The sequence below is a fragment of the Puma concolor genome, chromosome F2, assembly GCF_028749965.1.
Source record: "Puma concolor isolate L17-30 chromosome F2, mPumCon1.1.hap2, whole genome shotgun sequence".
Lineage (NCBI taxonomy): Eukaryota > Metazoa > Chordata > Mammalia > Carnivora > Felidae > Puma > Puma concolor.
In genome coordinates this window covers 72,331,681-72,350,139 of record NC_141684.1, presented here as the reverse complement: position 1 = coordinate 72,350,139, position 18,459 = coordinate 72,331,681, and the positions used below count along the sequence as shown (strand labels likewise).

General features: G+C 47.0%; 1 long non-coding RNA gene across 2 annotated transcripts in view; it reads right to left on the bottom strand.

Annotated features, from left to right (window-relative positions):
* The window catches only part of LOC147572105 (uncharacterized), a 110,635-nt gene that overhangs the window by 25,300 nt on the left and 66,876 nt on the right, over positions 1-18,459 (bottom strand). The window contains exons 4-5 of one of the 2 annotated variants that reach the window (XR_015246725.1): positions 12,033-14,527; positions 4,185-4,358 (exon numbers count right to left, since the gene is read on the bottom strand). This is a non-coding gene — a long non-coding RNA (uncharacterized LOC147572105). Of the gene's footprint in view, positions 1-4,184; positions 4,359-11,954; positions 14,528-18,459 lie in introns of those variants that run through there. The other variant, XR_015246726.1, reaches the window with a different exon arrangement.

The window sequence follows — 18,459 nt, the reverse complement described above, 5'->3', positions numbered from 1 at the left end:
AGGTTATATCGACCCCAAAGCAACTGTGATTTGTCTTTATCTTGCTACCCCGCAGACTATGCCTCTAGGGTACATGTCTTGCAAAGCCCACCTCCTCAGCAGAGAAAGTCACTCACTGCTCTGGATTGTACCAGACCCAAAACATGCAAAGCTAGAATGTCTGGATCCTACTGAATTATTTCTGTGTCTTCTCTACTTTTAAGAAGAGAGGGTCCATAGTACAGGATTTCCTGTCCTTGAATGTCTGTGTCTTCAAAGAGACTCCAGGTAGGAAAGAAAAGGAGCTAAGCCACTGCGGTGTATAGAAAACCGAAAGACACCCTTGGAGTGTCCAAATGCATATCTCAGCCCACAACCTGGGGAAATAATGACATGGTCTAGGTTAGTGGGAGCTCAGATCTCTGTCCTCAGCTTCTGGCTCCACATTCATGAGCCAAATGTAGCCCAAATTCAGTATTTCCGAATTTCTCAGCACCCAGGTCCGAGCAACCTCCGTCTGTCACCTGAATTCTTACAGTCACCTCCTAATTGGTCTTCCCACATCCACCATGGCTCCTGCGCCCAGACCATACTCAACACCAAACCCCCAAACCTCTTAAAACCTAATCAGACCATCTCACCCTTCTGCCCCAAACTACCCAATGGCTCCATGGCCAAAGTCCCTCCAATGGCCGTAAGGCCCTGCATGTCCCGGCAGCTTGCAGTCACTGACCTCATCTCCTCTGGTTCCTTCATCCCCCTTGGGTCCAGCCTCGTTGGCTTCCTTGCTCCATAGATCATGCCTAACACATGCCTTCGCACTGTTTTCTTTCTCTGCCTAGTACGCTCTTCCCCCAGATATCTGTGAGCCCCACTTCCCTCATTTCCCTGAGTTTTGTCCAAATGTAGCCTCTTGGGGCGCCTGGGTAGCTAAGTCGGTTGAGCATCCAGCTCTTGATTTGGGCTCAGGTCATGATCTCACAGTTCGTGGGTTTGAGCCCCGAGTCGGGCTCTGTGCTGACATAACAAAGCCTGCTTGGGATTCTCTCTCTCCCTGTCCCTCTCCCGCTAGCACTCTCTCTCTCTCGAAATAAATAAATAGAACCTAAAGAGTGTGTGTGTGTGTGTGTGTGTGTGTGTGTGTGTGTGTGTGTGAAATGTAGCCTCTGCAGTGAGTCATAACCTGGGCCACCTTACAGAAAATTGCAAACCTCCCCGCTACACTGCCTTGAGCACAGATGCTTTCCCCAACACAGTTACACTGCTTTATGTTGCTCCAAGTTATTATTACAAGTTAACATACTGTTATGGGTTGAATTATGCCCCCCCCCAAAGATGCTGAAGTCCTAATCCCCAGTATATGGGATTGTGGATGTAACTTTTTGGGGAAAAGGGTCTTCCCAGATGATTGAGTTAAGTTGGGGTCTTCAAAGTGGGCCCTACGCCAATGGGGCCGGTGTCCTTATTCAAAGGGGAAATTAGGACACAGAGACACAGGCGTTCCCTGTGAGGATGGAGGCAGAGGTTGGGATGATACTGCTACAAGCCAACCGAGCACCAGACGCTAGGGAAGAGCCTAGAACAGATTCTTCCTCACGGCCCTGAGCAGGAGCCAGCCCAACTAACACCTTGATCTTGAACTTCTAGCCTCCAGAACTGGGAGACAAAAGATTTCTGTTGTCTCCATCACCCAGTTTGTGGTATTTTGTTAGGGCAGACCTAACAAGCTGCCTATCCTTTGTGTTTATGATCTGGTCTTCACCCCCAAAGGTAAGCTTCCCAGGGGCAGGGATTTGTTGATTTATCTTTGCTATCCCGTCTCCAGCAGTACACGAATCAACAACTCTGCCCCAGACCACACTTCTGGCCTTTTCTCCCACCTCTCTCCGAGACAAAATCCTTTCGACCTTTGCCCCAAATGCCAGGGACTTTGATACCTTCTTAACTCTGCTTATGCGGTTTCCTCTACCCGGGATGCCCATCCGCCCCTTCTCTGCCCCTTAACATCACCTTATCAGTTAAGACTCATCCGTGTCATTCCTTCAGTGACGAGTTTCCTCTGCTCCCCTCTTCTGCTTTATTATTCATGTGGCTGTGCCTCTCTGCCTGTAAACCATGACCCCTTTGAGTTCTGGAATCCTATCCTATTAATCTTCCTATCCCCGGAACCTGGCCCAGTGACTGGCACACCAGAGGTGCTTAGTAAACGTTTGCTGGATTGAATTAAATCTGTATCCCGCAGCTTTTGCCCTTGCTGCCTTTCCCTCGACTGCTAGCCACAGCAGGGTACAAGAGGATTAGACAGGACTTTGCAGAGCAGAACTCAGATTAGAGCGTCGGAGCGCTACGGGGCTGCGCCTCTCGGCAGACCCTTTGTCTCGGTGCAATCTCGTGAGAGCTTCTTAAATTGGAACAGTCGGCGACGTTGTACCCAAACCACTCAGCTAAGCCCTAGGAGACGTTGGCCAGAATTCACAGCAACACAAACAGCTCAATCAAAGGAGAAGGTGTGCAAATCCTCTTACTTTTTATAAACTAGAGCAAGTATCCTGTTGGGGGAAAAAGACAGTTCTTTGAGACAGCACTTCCCAGGATGCTGGGCGAGAAGGTACTGGCTTTGATTCCAGGTAATGGTCTCATGTCTGTTTTCCCTTCTGCCCATAGATCTTTCCAGTGGGCCGGTGTTGTAAAGGCCACATGCGTCCACTCATCTTTGCAGAGAGGATGAATTGGAACCAGCTCCAGAGGTGACGGGTGTGTTTGGTGTGGCCAGTGCTCATTTAACCTATTTGAATACTCAAGGGAATGTAATCAGAAAAGGTGGGAATAGACTCCACCCCCCCAGAAACTCGAGCCGAAAGGAGCTAAAATATCAAACATGCATTCTAAGGAATCACTATTGCCTCTCAGAAGGTTCTCTGCCCCTCTGTTTTTTCTAAAAGGCATCCCAGTCTTGCAGTCATTACCACAACAGCGGAGTGAGCCCAGGGAACAGTAGGAAACTTCAGATAGCATTATTTAAATCCTCACTCCTTGTAGGTACCATCTTGGTGAGGTTAGCTTCAAATTCATAAGAATAAGTGCTTTTGCCCATCCTAATTCTGTGCATTTGACATTTTCTTTTTCTTTTTTTTTTTATGTTTTCATTTATTTTTGAGAGAGAGAGAGAGACAGAGCACGAGCAAGGGATGAGCAGAGAGAGAGGGAGACACAGAATCCAAAGCAGACTCCAGGCTCTGAGCGGTCAGCACAGAGCCTGATGCAGGGCTCGAACTCACAAACCGTGAGCTCATGACCTGAGCTGACGTGGGACGTTTCACCGACTGAGCCACCCAGGCGCCCTGACAGTAACACATTTTCAAATGTCCAGTTAATTGTGTTCACGTGGGTCATTCAGTCGTGGGCCCAAACTAAACACTTACACAGTACCAAGCACTGTGCTGGTCTCCAGTGCATCAAAACGGGGGGCTTCTGTTTTTCATGTTACACATAAAGCTGATGCAACAATAACTTACTAGGCACCTACATTGTTCCCAGCAAAGTATAATCAACTTTGTGATTTTGACTAAAGAGTTGCACTCACACTGTTAGTAATTCAACTCAGCCCTGTCCTTGGTCCCCTCAAAGTCATGGGAAGTAATGTTTTGATCGTTGTTTGTACATTGATCCTATGATACTTTGAGTTATTATTATTGTTGTTGTTGCTGGCAGTGGAAGGCCCTCATCCAGTGAGACTAGTAGTTTTTAACATTTTGGTCGTTACATTCTCCTTTCAGAGCAAAGAAGGCCAGGTGCCCTCTCTCCAGAAAAATCCACATGTTTCACACACTCATAATTTTAGATGTAATAAGTTAACAGACCCTCTAGAGCAGAGTCAGTAGACTTTTTCCGTAAAGGCCAGATAGTAAATATTTTAGACTTTATGGACCGAGAGGCAAAGAATGGATATTATGTGGTGGAGACATTTGTCCCTCCCCCCAAACCCGTGGGACATACGTTCCAAGACCCCCAGTGGGTGCCTGAAACCACAGATAGTACTGAACCTTATTATACTGTTTTTTTCTATACTTACATACCTATGATGGAGTTTAATTTATAAATGAAGCACAGGTTCTAGAACAATCGTAACAATATACTGTAATTAAAGTTATGTGAATGTGGTCTCTCTCTCGCGCTCTTAAAATATCTTACTGTGCTGTACTCACCCTTCTTGTGATGTCACAAAATGAGAAAATGCCTACGCGATGAGAGGAAGTGAGGTGGACGACGTAAGCATCGTGACGCAGCGTTAGGCTGCTCTTGACCTCCTGACCTTCTGACTGTATCTCAGAAGGAGCGTCATCTGCTTCCTGACCACCATTGACTGCAGGCAACCGAAGCTGTGGGAAAGCGAAACCGCAGCAATTTTTAATTGATAAAATCCAAACTATAGCAATTGAGTATGGGTTTTTGTAATGAAAATATATCACTTAATCACGGCTCCAAGTTAGTATCCCTTATCATCAAATCAGTTGACAATGTTCATCTGTAAAAGCCATCCGTAGCTTGAGGATGGTAAAACCCAGGCAGTGGGCTGGATTTGGCCGGTGGGCCTTAGTTTGCTAATCGCTGCTGTGAGTTCCACCCAGAGGAAAAGACCCAGGTCCAGACTGTTTTCAGGAAGTTCTGCTGAGAGTAGGTACAGGCACGGCCAGGATCAGCAATGCTGTTCGTGGCCCTCCATCTTGGTGGCAGGGGACAAGCTCACACAGTGGCCTTCCCTGGAGCCGGCAAGGATTCCTGGCACAGCACTCCCGCGCACGGAAGGGCTGGCTGGCAGCTGAATTAGGGTCGCATTTCTACTGCACGGAGTTGCAACCAAGAACGCATGGTGTAGTAAATTCTATTAACCTACATTCTGTGACCTCAATAAAACTTTCTCAATAATCAGCAAGAATAACAATGCACATGAAAAGAAATTCCTTTGCCCAGTGTTTGCAAGTTGAAATGTAAAAAGCACATCAGTGGATAAGGCTTTTTAACGAATAAAATCATTTCCTTAATCGGCAGTTAACTTTCAATCAATACTCACTCCCAGAAACCCCAAAAAACACCACCTCGCCAATTTAAAAGAGCTTAGAATAAACCATAATAAACTAATCAAGAGGCAGGGTTCAACAAAAATGATTATGCAGAAATTTTAGCCTTGAACTCACATAGTTCATCTGTGTCTCCTAAAAACATGCCATGGTAGCAGTCAATCACAAGAGAAATGTAATTCTATATAATGTTTTCGGGCCTATAATGTCTGGAAAGCTTAGGCCACTAGGAAGAGGCATAGACGCTTTTCATTGTTGGTTAGAACCCATTGCTTCGTTTCAATAATGGTTAAATAAATAAATAAGTAGATAAATGCAGCTCCCTTGACTGGCTGGCTGAGCGGCACAATCTGAGCGTCAAACTTGACACAAGTTCTCCACCTAGTGGATGTTTCAAAAGATGTGCAATAAAATAAAAACTGCGTGGGCTTGCGGAGGTTCCTCACAAAATTCAAAATAGATCTACCCTATGACCCAGCAATAGCGCTGCTAGGAATTTACCCAAGGGATCCAGGAGTGCTGAGGAGTAGGGGCACTTGTACCCCAATGTTTATAGCAGCACTTTCAACAATAGCCAAACTATGGAAAGAGCCTAAATGTCCATCAGTTGACAAATGGATAAAGAAGATGTGGTTTATATATACAATGGAATACTACTTGGCAATGAGAAAGAATGAAATATGGAGTTTTGTAGCAACATGGATGGAACTGGAGGGTATTGTGCTGAGTGAAATCAGTCAGGAAGAGAAGGACAGATATCAAATGTTTTCACTCATATGTGGATCTTGAGAAACTTAGAAGACCTTGGGGGAGGGGAAGGGGAAAAAACAGTTACAAACAGAAAGGCAGGGAGGCAAGCCATAAGAGACTCTTAAATACTGAGAACAAACCGAGGGTGGAAGGGGGAGTGTGGGGGAAGGGGAAAATGGGTGATGGGCATTGAGGAGGGCACCTGTTGGGATGAGCACTGGGTGTTGTACGTAAGTGACGAACCTCGGGAATCTACCCCAAAAACAAAGAGCACGCTTTACACACTGTATGTTAGCCAATTTGACAATAAATTGGAATACAGACAAAAAAAAGAATAGACACAGAGACAGAGATGCACACAGAGAAGTGGAAAGCATTCTGCGTGGCGATCGGTGACGACATATGAGATGTTCATCTTTCTTCACTTACATTTTTCCTGTTTCTTCTGTATCTCTTCCTACCTTAGGCCAGGTTCCCCAGGAATGACTCAGAGATAGACACTTGCAAGCGGGACATTAATTGGGGATTACTCGAAGGAAAAGCCCCCATGAGGGAATGCAGGGAGCAGCCCCGGGCAGTGGGGGCAGTTGGACTGGGACCCAGGCGCCTGCCCCACGTGGCCGTTGGAGGGGTGGTGCCACACCAGGGCTCAGCACTGCTCTTGGTTGGACACTTGAGGCACCACTGCCCTGGTGAGTGGGAGCCACAGTGCCGGACCCACTCCTTGCCTCCAGTCCTGCCACCCTCGCTACTTCATCTGTGGGTCCGTGTGGCCAGCGCTGGGTGGCCAATGATGAAGCTGGTTGACTCCAGCTTAAGTGAGCCATTCCCTGCTTATTTAACGCCTCATGTATGGTGGATGCTCCCTGGTGGCCTTTCATGTGAGAAACAGCCTGGGGCGCCTGGGTGGCTAGGTCAGTGGGTCAAGCATCCAGTTTTTGATTTCGGCTGAGGTCATGATCTTAACGGTTTGTGAGTTTGAGCCCCACGTTGGGCTCTGCACTGGCGGGGCAGAGCCTCCTTGGATTCTCTCTCTCTCTCTCTCTCTCTCTCTCTCCTTTTCTCTCTGCCCCTCCCCCTCCTCAAAATAAATAAACATTTTTTTTTTAGAAAAAGGAAACAAAGCCCTTCACACCTGGTGTCCATCCACCTGCTTCTGCCCCAGACCCGCTTGTCCCTTGGTGGCCCACAGGCTTTCTCTTTGCGGACCTCTGACCGAGCAGCCAAGCCATCTGCCACTGTTGATGAGTCCATGTGCCTCCAGCCATTCTCTTTACACACGAAGTGGACGATTAGATGTGTCATCCAACTCGCTGCCCCTTGGGTTTCCCCCTCACCTCTGTCTTCAGGGCCAGCCCGAGGGGCTATAGTGCGGCTACTGTTGTCTTAGCTTGTATCTTTCCCACTCTGACCCATCTGTAAATTTGGCTTGGTTTTTCTCCACCTCCATCACCCTGCTCATAACGGACCCCTGCCCCCACCATGCAGCCATAGGTACGGATGAGGGGAAGGACGAAATGGGAGTCAGAAGCCCCACCTTTTGTACCTCAAACTGGAAATCCCACCTTTTCTACCTCAAGGCGGGGTGATAAAATGAAGGACACAGGGAGAATCAGAAGAACAGGAGAGTTTTAAGAATGGGTCGAAAGGGAGAAGGGCTTGCCTGGGTGGCTCAGTCGGTCAAGCGTCTGACTCTTAATTTCAGCTCACGATCTCACGGTTTCGTGGGATCGAGCCACACATCAGGCTCTGTGCTAAAAGTGCGGAGCCTGCTTGGGATTCTCTGTCCCCCTCTCTCTGCCCTTCCTCCCACTCGGACTCTCTCTCTCTCCAAATAAATAAATAAACTTTTAAAAGATCAAAAAAAGACACAAGGAAGAAGTTACTGCACTAAAGGTTACATCTGGGATGTAGAAGAACAAGCGGAGAATCGAAAACTTCCTTCGCTTGCCTCCCACGCTTCGTGCTGACTCTCCAGCTCTCTCTACTCCTTCCCAGATTCCTTTGGCTCCTCGTTGGCGTTGGCGTCACCCAGAGCCCGGTGCCAGGACCACTCCTCTTTCCTTGTCACCCTTGATGTCCCCCGGTGTCATGGCTTCAAGTGTCTTCTGTGTTCCAAGTCCCAGATTTAAATGTCCAGCCCAGACCTCCTCCTGCCCACTTGGACACCTCGCTGCTCATTCGCCACCTGACTCCGCCTGGCTAAAGGGCCTCTCAGGCTCAGCCGCTGGACCGCCACACTCGGTTGCCTACAGCCAAGTTCCTGACACCACCCCCCCACCCCGGGCTTCTCCCATCTCTGTAAACGTCAGCTTCGGTTTTTCAAGTTGCTCCGGCCGAAAACTTGGAGGCGTCCTTGACTCCTCTTTTCCTTCCCCCCACTCCCCGGATCCAGATGCAAATCCTGTCAGTTACATTCTTAGAACACGTCCAGAATCCAACCGCTTTCACCACTCCTGCAGCCACCCCTGCGGTTCAGGCCACCATCGGCCCCTGTCTTCCTGTCATGTCTGAACGGATCTGGTGTCTGCCTTTGCTCCTGCCATTTATTCTCCACACGCAGCCAACACCAGGCTGTTGAACAGAAGCTGAGCTGTGTGGTTTTCCTGCTTTAAGCCCTCCATCCATCAGCTCCCCCACATACTCAGAGGTCATCACCTGGACCCATGATGCTCTGCACAACCTGGCCTCTCCCCTCCTCAAACAACACAGGCAAGGCCGTCCCACTCATCCTTCCCACTTCCCAGAGTGCTCCTTCCCAGAAGTCTGCACAGGTCCCTCCCTTACCTCTTCCAGGTCTTTATTCAGTTTATTGAGTTTTTTAAAGTAGGCTTCAGGGGCGCCTGGGTGGCGCAGTCGGTTGAGCGTCCGACTTCAGCCAGGTCACGATCTCGCGGTCCGTGAGTTCGAGCCCCGCGTCGGGCTCTGGGCTGATGGCTCAGAGCCTGGAGCCTGTTTCCGATTCTGTGTCTCCCTCTCTCTCTGCCCCTCCCCCGTTCATGCTCTGTCTCTCTCTGTCCCAAAAATAAATAAAAAACGTTGAAAAAAAAATTAAAAAAAAAAAAAAAGTAGGCTTCATACCTAGCACAGAGCCCAGTGTGGGGCTTGAACTCACAAACCCAAGATCAAGACCTGAGCTGAGATCGAGTTGCTCAACTGAGCCACCCAGGCGCCCCCAGTTCTTTATTCAAATGCCACCTTTTCAGAAACGTCTCCCCTGTAACTTCTGATTTAAAATGGGTAAAAACAACTCTACTTGGGATGCCTGGGTGGCTCAGTTGATTAAGCGTCCAACTTCGGCTCAGGTCATGATCTCACAGTTCATGAGTTCGAGCCCCACATCGGGCTCTGTGCTGACAGCTCGGAGCCTGGAGCCTGCTTCGCATTCTGTGTCTCCCTCTCTCTACCCCTCCCCAGCTTGCACTCTGTGTCTCTGTCTTTCTCAAAACTAAACATAAAAAAAATGTTTAAAAACTCTACTTGTTCTCCCCTTTAGAGGGTTCAGTGGTGGCCCCCGAAAAGATACACATACATCCTAACCTCCAAAATCTATGATTGTGCCCTTATTTGGCAGAGGGTCTTTGCAGATGTAATCAAATTATAGATCTTGAAATGAGATCATCTTGGATTACCTGGGTGGATTCTAAACCCAATGACAAGTTTCCTTGTAAGAGAAGACACAGACTCCCAGAAGAGGGGAGGTGTGAAGACAGATGACTACCCAACATAAAATGCACTGATCATGTTTATGGACTTTCTACCCTACTACTCTATGAGCTACAAGAAGGCAGAGATTTTTATCAGTTTTGTTCACTGCTGTGTTACCAGAGTCGAAGACAGTGCCTGGTTCCAGTGCCTACTTTGGGGTTAGAGTTCAATGAATATGTGTTAATTAGGTAAGCCGAGAGAGGAATAAATGAATGAGTAATGTCATCCCTGATATTGTGCCTGAGTGAACAGAAGAATGATGGCTCCATTGATCAAAACAGGAGAGAAGGAGAAATCATAATTAGAACGGAGATGGGGGTAGCTAGACATGTGCGATGTAGGGCATGTTCGGTTCGATAGGAGGTAACTACAAGTAGAAATGTACACACAGCCACAGCTTACAATGGCTCAACTTAGGAGTTCTTGACTTTGCAGTGGTGTAAAAGCGAAATGCACGAAGTCAAAACCGTGCTTGGAATTTCGAATTTGGAATATTTCCCAGGCTAGCGATACGCGGGACGATTTTCTCTCGTGATGCCGGGCAGGGGCCGCGGCTGTAGCTCCGGGTCACCAAGCAGTCGCAGGGGTCAACCAGAGACACACCTACGGCCATTCTGCACCTGCACAGCCATTCTGGTTTTCACTTTCGGTACAGTGTTCAACACATCATGTAAGATAGTCAACACTTTATTGTAAAATGGGCTTTGTGTTGGGTGATTTTGCCCAGCTACAGGCTAATGTAAGTGTTCTGAGCACGCTTGAGGTCACCTAGGCTAAGCTATGATGTTCGAGAACTCAGGTGTATTAAAAGCATTTTCAACTTCATGACATTTTCTACGTGCAGTGGACTTTTGGGCACATAACCCCCATTGTGAACAGAAGAAGATCTGTGTACATTTTCACTAATTTCGGATTTACTTATCCAGCCAATTCCAAAAGCATTTCGGAAGACTTACTCTATTTAATAACACATAATAAGACAAAAACAGAAGAAAACTGACAGGCTTTGGGGACGTAGGACTGATGTTTGGTTGAAATGTCCGTGTGGAGACACATAGATTAGTGATCAGATTTCAAAGATGAGACTTCAAAATCCTATTTTAGCTAGCCTCTCTTGCACCAGATGTTTTATTGCATAAATTCCAAATTGATTTATTGACCGACTGATGGACCGATTTTACCTCTCATCTTTTCCCTTTTCTGTATACTGAGGCAATATTCGTGGTCAGGAAAGCAGGCGAGATTCAAATTACATCAAGGGTAAGGGAAGAGCAATAGCTCTAGAAAGTTTCAGAGATTCACAGTAGAAGCTGAATCTGTCAGCTAGCTTCAGACCTCGTGCACCCCTTAAAGAACTGACCTCCCCCGAACGCCCCCTGCAGGAGGCCCGCGGAGGAACCAGTGCGCACCTTGGGGCACATGGGGGTGCTGTTCCAACCATGGCCGGCTTTACTTCCCCACCCTCTTCCGCTCCCCATTTAATGAGGCACTTCCACTAGTGAAGATGTTTTCCAAATAATTTTTTGCCCTGCCCCTCTTGCTTGTTGGAAGGAAGGAAGGAAGGAAGGAAGGAAGGAAGGAAGGAAGGAAAGAAAGAAAGAAAGAAAGAAAGAAAGAAAGAAAGAAAGAAAGAAAGAAAGAAAGAAAGAAAGAAAAAAGAAAAAACACTAGTTCACATTATAAATGGAATAGATTTCTCCTCTCTACAATTGCCTTTAAAATTTTTAGGACATTTCTTTTCTATGTCTATTTATGTTTGAGAGAAAGAGAGACTCACAGAGTATGAGTTGGGGAGGGTCAGAGAGAGAAGGAGACACAGAATCTGAAGCAGGCTCTTGAGCCGAAGTCGGACGCTCAACTGAGCTACCCAGGGGCCCCAGGACATCTTTCAAATGATAGAATGTCAGTGAGAAAGATACATATAAGAGTCAGATTTCTTTTTTTTTTTTTTTAAGTTTATTTTGAGAGAGAGAGTACGCAAGCAGGGGGAGGGCGGAAAGAGCAGAGGAGAGGGAGAGAGAATCCCAAGCAGGCTCCCCATGGGGAGGGAGCCAGCAGGGAGCCCCCCGGGGGCTTGAACTCATGAACCGGGAGATCAGAAGGTGAGCCAAAACCAAGAGTTAAAGGCTCAACCGACTGAGCCCCCCAGGAGCCCCAGATTTCTTTATTTTGCAAGGTTTGCAGAGCCACGGTGACAGTCTCGCAGAGGCCGAAGGGCTCAACTTGTTAAGTGTTTCGTTCTTACTCTTTCACAGAGATGTGTCACATAGGAGGCATTGGCCACGCACCTTGGCCTGTTCACACCAACCTCGCCTCGGCCAGCAGGAGGCAGGCTGAGCACCCATCGCGCTCCATGTCATTGTGCAGTTTCCAGCTGAGCCCCAGTGCGTTTTTGAAAACATGAGTGTCGAAAAAATGCTCATAAAATATGAGAAAATATTAGCTTCATGGATGGAATCTGCATTTAATGGACCTTGAGGGATGAAATGAAATATATACACGTATCCTTATGCTTACCAGTTTATTCAAGGATCTGAATCAGCAGCCAGATGAAAAGACACATGGGGTGAGGTTCTGAACAAAGGAGCTTCAGTCCTGGCAGAAGTTGGGGCTTGGATCGGAGGTGGCACATGGAGCAGTCTTGTTCCTCAAGCATAGAAGCTCTCCAAAATAATAATAATAATAATAATAATAATAATAATGAGATGAAGTATATTTTCTTGCAATACTCGGTGCATATTTTATATCTCAATACCTTGACATGTTAGGGGGTCTCTCTTTTTCCTTTTTTTAACTTTTGAGTTCATTTTAATTCCAAAGTTAAAAAACAAACTGGAAAAGCTGAATTCTTCTAAAATGCTGTATTTTTCACTATGAGTGCTAGATGGCAGGTGCACACTTCACATGGCTTTAGGCTGCTTTGCTGGGATTAGCCTCTCCTTGATGACAAGAATGTTTTGATTATTTAAATGAAACTCTAGGGCTGAGTGTGGAAGAAAAGTGACATTTGATGTCACAAACTGTTTATAGCTAAAATCCCTGATTGGCAGGAAGACAGGAATCCCCCAGCTGTCCTCCAGAAGAGACTTCATGGGCTGGGACACTGCTAGGTCTTGTTTAAGGTCTTGCTCCCTAACTGCAACACTGAATCTGACTAACGAATCCACACTAGCCGCCCCGAGAGATCGTGAACTGATCCGTGAACAGGGCAATCCCTGGTGTCTCCCTTTCATTCTGGTTGAGTTGTGGGTTTTGAGTATGGATGTAGACTCACCTGGAATCGATTTCCAGGGGACAGTCGCTCACCAAACCTCACATCTGTGCCACCAGACAAGCTTTTAACTCTCTAATCCCCTGTTTCTTCGTTCGTAAAAGGTGGATGATATTGGCGGGGTTTTGTCAGAATTCAGAGAATGATGTTAAGATCTCAGCACAGAGCTGACACAGAAAGTGCTCAATAAATGGCAGTTAGTGTCATTTCATTGTAGAAGTTGAGGCTAATTAGTTCCGGAGTCACAACATCTCAGATTAGAAAGGGCCTTCAAGTCCAGTCCAACTGTGACTCTCCAGCCCCTGGCCAAGCAGTCTTGTCTACACAGGACCTCTTCCAAGATACTCAGCATTTGACATCAAAAGCCTTCCGTTAAGGTTATGGCCAATAAAGGGGAGGAGAAGGGAAAGTCATATAGAGGCCCGCCTGCTAAGAAGTCTTGTAAGAAAATATCTGATTTTTCCTGCAGGTTTGGTTTTCTGAGCACAAGAGCAAGTCATCCTACCAGAACAGAACGGAAACTCCCATCTAAGGTGATACTTTCTGAAAGGCACTTTGAAAACAACCCCCCCCCCCCAAATCTCTTATAAACCACAGCTGTTAAAATCCAGAGGTACCCAGCTAGGTATTAGAGAGTTCTTTCCAACACAGCTAATAAATGAGAGGCTGCAATGAAGACCTCGGCGGGCATCGCTGAAGCCTGGGAGTTGCGCTGTGACAGTCTGCTGGTGCCTGGCGACGACAGAGATTATCAGCGAAGCATTGAAGGTTACGCCAGGAATCGCAACATTGCCACCTGCGCTCCGGCTGGGAAGAACGAGCCTGCCAGGAAAAGTCATCGCAAAGTTTTACGTGATTTCCTCAGTGCCAGAAGCTGGAGGACATGATGCGACGCGAGCCCCACCGCCCAGCTGCTCTTTGACCTTGGTCATGAGTCATCCTTCTCCCCGAACCTCGGCGTTTAGCCAGCTGTGGGGTGGCGGCTGCCATCACCTGCCTCCCTCACTAGATCATTAAGGGCCTTCATGAATTTCATTTTCACGCGGTGTTTTCGCATCCTTGGCAGGGCGTTGCTACCTCATGTAAGGAGAAAGCCGTTATCATTATGGACCTCAGGGCCAAAAAAGGCTCCTTTTTCCGGCTTCCTTGCTTATGAAGCCTTAGTATCAAGCTGGTATGAAGCTTTTCATCACGCACACACAAAAAGCAGTCAAAAGGTCACCGTTTGGGAATATGAATTTATTGTCGCAGCTGCCTTCTGTGAAAGGCAACGTGCTTTCGCACATGTAGCCGGTTACAGGGAAGCCTCGCTCCGAAGGTCCCCAGTACAGATGGCCGGAGCTGGCCTCTGGCGGGCACTTCATTAAACAGCCTCCCTTTGACCAACAGGCCTCATTGTGAGGCAGCCCAGGCCTCAGCTGATGTCAAAAGCCCCATTCTACCCGGGGTGGATTCTTCTCACAAAGCATGCCCACACGCATCCCGCGGCAGATAGGGACGGGGCTAGCCCCACAGATGTCACTGCCACCACCGCCGCTGTCACTTTTCTCCGTCACACGATCCCGGGTATCCTTCCAGAGACGAGCACAAAGCTTGATTCAGAGTTTGCCTTTGACCGAGGCACACTTGGCTGCAGATGGGACGGGGCGGGGGTGCGAGGAGAAAAAGGCGTCCTGGTGTTTCTCCACACTCGCCTGGGAAAGCTTGGGAATTCTGGCTTCTTTGCCAGCGTCGGCTCAGGCTGAAAAACAAATCAGAAAGCTGCCAATGGTTTCATTGAGTCTAGGAAACTGGGTTAATGCGACTCTGTGCGTGAGACCATCAATGAACAAAAGTCAGGAAATCCAAGAGCGCCATTCCCACAGCCCACGGAGGCCTTCCACACACAGGTGACTCTGTGTGCCTGCCCGGGCCCTGCACAGCACCCTTGCCAAAGGAGGCACGCCTTCCCGGGAGGTCGCTGGCCTCGAAGGGGGACACGGTCTCCGCATTCGTTATGTTACAGCTTCACCTCTGAAATTATTTGTGTGGTTTTAAGTCCGCCGCACCCCATTGTAGTTACCCTGCCCCACTGAACGGACCAAACCTTTCCTCTTTCCACCTCTGCATTCTCAGGGCCGAGAACGGAAGCTGGGATACGCTGAATAAGGAAATAACGGGTGGACGCGTGGACGGGTGGGTGCTTGAAAGGTGTCTGTAAAGTGCAAACCGTTCTATTTCCGCTCAGTCTAAAACTATCACACACAAGTGGTTGTCTGCAACTCAAAGCTGCCATTTTATTTAGACTCCCATCCTTCTGATCTGTGAAGGAGGTGGCAAGTCTCTGCCGTTTCAAAGGCAAGTAGAAATTCTATACCTTCACTATGTAATTGTTGGCAAAATCTCATCATTATTCTCCCAGAGTCCCCACCAAAGTCTACCATCCCAGTGGACCTGTTGCCTCCCCTCTCTCTTTTGCCCCCCAAAGCAAAGAAAGCCCTCGGAAATTACGTCTAGAAAGCGAGCCCAAGAACTTCACGCAGGGAATTACGGCGTTGAGGCCAACTCCTTGGTGACACTGCCACTCAGCAGGCATTCAGTTCCTGCCAGGCGTGTGCACATAGCAATTATTTCACAAGAAGAATACACAACAAGAGGCGTGGGCAGTGACTTGGTGCCCCCCAGGAGCTGGTAGGGTCCTCAGTGGAGGAGACGTGTTGCACACAGTCATAGTACGTGAGGCATGTCCTACATCCCAAGAGCAGTCACGTGGCAGAAACATAGTTAAAATAAGGCGTCTGAGTACACGAAAAAAGAAAAGTGGACCAAACGTTGCAAAGGCTACGGGAAGGAGAGAATGGAATGGTTGGAGATAAGTGACGTTAACCAGGATGTTCCTCACTGGGGGGGAAGCCAGTTCGGGAACACTTGAAGCATGGAGATGGCATCATAACAACATATCAGAATTCCATCACGCTAGAAGAATCCAGAACTGGACAGAGTATTAGAGACTGTGTAAATCAAACCCATATTCATATATATGAAACAACTGACTTACCTACCAGACTAACAGTGAACAACTTTCATGCAGGATCAACCGTGATATCCACGAACACAGTTCAACGTAAGTGTTATCAGAAGACCCATCTCACCTCAAAACGACCCCTTCAGTTCTGTTATGATAGTTCATATATTCCTGCCATTTTTTCATCCCTTTGGATAAACTTATGCTTCCAGAAAGTGCACATTAAAAACAAAAAATCTGATTTCAAAATGAGGGGCAGTCCCCCCCCGTACCAGTACTCTATATGCATAAAGGTCGTGAAAGTCACACACACACACACACAAACGCTGAGGAATTGTTCCAGATAAAGAAAGACAAAAGAAGCACAATAATTAAATGCCTTGTGGGACCCTGGATTCGGATCCTGAACCAGAAAAGGATTATTTCCTTTTTGCTTTCCTATGTGTCAGCAGAACAGTTGGCAAAATTTGAATAAATTCTAGAAATTAGATATTAGTATATCGGTGTTAATTTCCTGATTTTGATCATTTTCCTGTGGTTCTCAAAGAGACTGTCCCTGTTTTTAGGTATCACACACTGAAGTACTTAGGGGTAAGGGAACATGTGTCACCCATGTTAAAATCATTCTGTCAGGTCTCAGCAGGAAGAAGGTCACAAGAACCTGCAAAGGACAGTATGACCAACAGGAGGCACTGGAGAGCCTGAGTAATGGGGGGATCCGATGTGCCCGCCTGGATCCTGCTTCAGAATGGCACCAAGGTATCGAGCAAATTGCTTAACATCTCTACTGTCCTTTGTTTCCTCATGTGAGGATGTTTAGAAAAAATACTAGCAGCCTACATTTATTAAAACTTTTGGGGGCACAGTCGGTTAAGTGTCCAACTTCAGCTCAGGTCATGATCTCACGGTCTGTGAGTTCGAGCCCTGCGTCGGGCTCTGTGCTGACAGCTCGGAACCTGGAGCCTGTTTCAGATTCTGTGTCTCCCTCTCTCTCTGCCCCTCCCCTGTTCATGCTCTGTCTCTCTCTGTCTCAAAAGTAAATGAACGTTAAAAAAAAAAAAAAAGATTCTGACTTCTGCTCACGTCATGATCTCATGGTTTGTGAGTTTGAGCCCACACAGGGCTCTCTGCTGGCAGTGTAGTGCCCCCTTTAGATCCTCAGTCTCCCTCTCTCTCTCTGCCCCTCCCCTGCTCACTCTTTCCCTCTCCCTCCTCTCTCTTTCTCTCAAAAATAAATAAACATTAAAAAAATTTTTTTTAATTAAAAAAAATAAAGATTTGGTTTTAAAAAAAACTTCTATATGTACCAGGCACTACGTCAAGCACTTTTATGTGTGTTAACAACCTTTTACAAACGAGAAGACAGTTACACAGAGTAATGTCATTTGCTCAAGTTCACACAACTGAGTAGTTGTAGTAGCCAAAACTAAGCTGCTACCTTGTACCCTGTGTTATCCATCAGGGTCCCTGTGAAACTGACATGAAATATGCCAAGCGCCTATTTAGCACCTGTGCCCCAGGAAATGCTCAGTAAAGGTACGCTGGTCTCCAGAATCACCAACATCCCCACCATCGATGATGCCCTACAGACTATCTGCCTTAGCTGGTTGCCAAGTCCTCAGTGCTGAGGTCCCTCTTCTGATTAAATCTTGTGTAGTTTCATCAAATAATGTAATCTGTAAGTTAAACCCCAGATAGGAGAGCTAAAGAAAAATTAGCCGTAACATTACGTGAATGTATTTTTCTTGTAACACGTGTAACTTTGTAACTTGGTTCCATAAACTTGGCTGGTATGATGCACCTTAACTCGAGGACATTTTTCATACTATTTGGATTCCTTCCATAGGACACCGTAGAGCCAGGGGGAAAAAAGATTTATATTCCATCATATCGTGGTGTACATATTTGGGGCACGTATTTGGGCTTTTCTCCAGAAATTGTGCTAATGCATCTTGTCTAGTAAAAGACACTGGGCGTCATTCAAACCAGATGTTATTTCACAAACCATCTTCCTAGGTTTGTATTTTTTGGCTTTAGATTTTTTTTTTTTTTTTTTTTAGCTCCTACCAGAATGGCCTTTGACGGTTTTCATTTGGTTGGTGTTGATACTAGGTGGGCCATCCAGTCATGTTCTTTCTTTTTTTTTTTTTTAATTTTAGAGAGAGAGAGCATGAGTGGGGTAGAGGGGCAGAGGGAGAGAGAGAGAGAGAGAGAGAGGGAGACAGAATCTTAATCTGAGCCACCCAGGCAACCCTGTCATGTTCTTTAAACTCACAAGGAGACTGTGTCTTCTGCTAGGTCTGCTGTGACAAAACACCACAGTCTGGGTGGCTTAAACAGAACTCTGTTTCCTCACAGTTATGGAAGCTAGAAGTCCGAGTTCAAGGTGGCAGTCGGCAAGGTTGGTTTCTTCTGAAGTCTCTTTCCTTGGCTTGCAGATGACCGTCTTCTCACTGTGTCTTCATGTCTCTCCTTTGTGTGTGTCTGTGTCCTAATTTTCTCTTCTCATAAGGACACCAGTTATACTGGATTACGGCCCGTCCTACTGACCTCATTTTAACTCAGAAAGCTCTTTAAAGTCCCTATCTCCAGATACACTCGTATTTTCAGGTACTGGGGTTTAGGGCTTCAACATATAACTTTTGGAGGACATAATTCAGCTCATAATA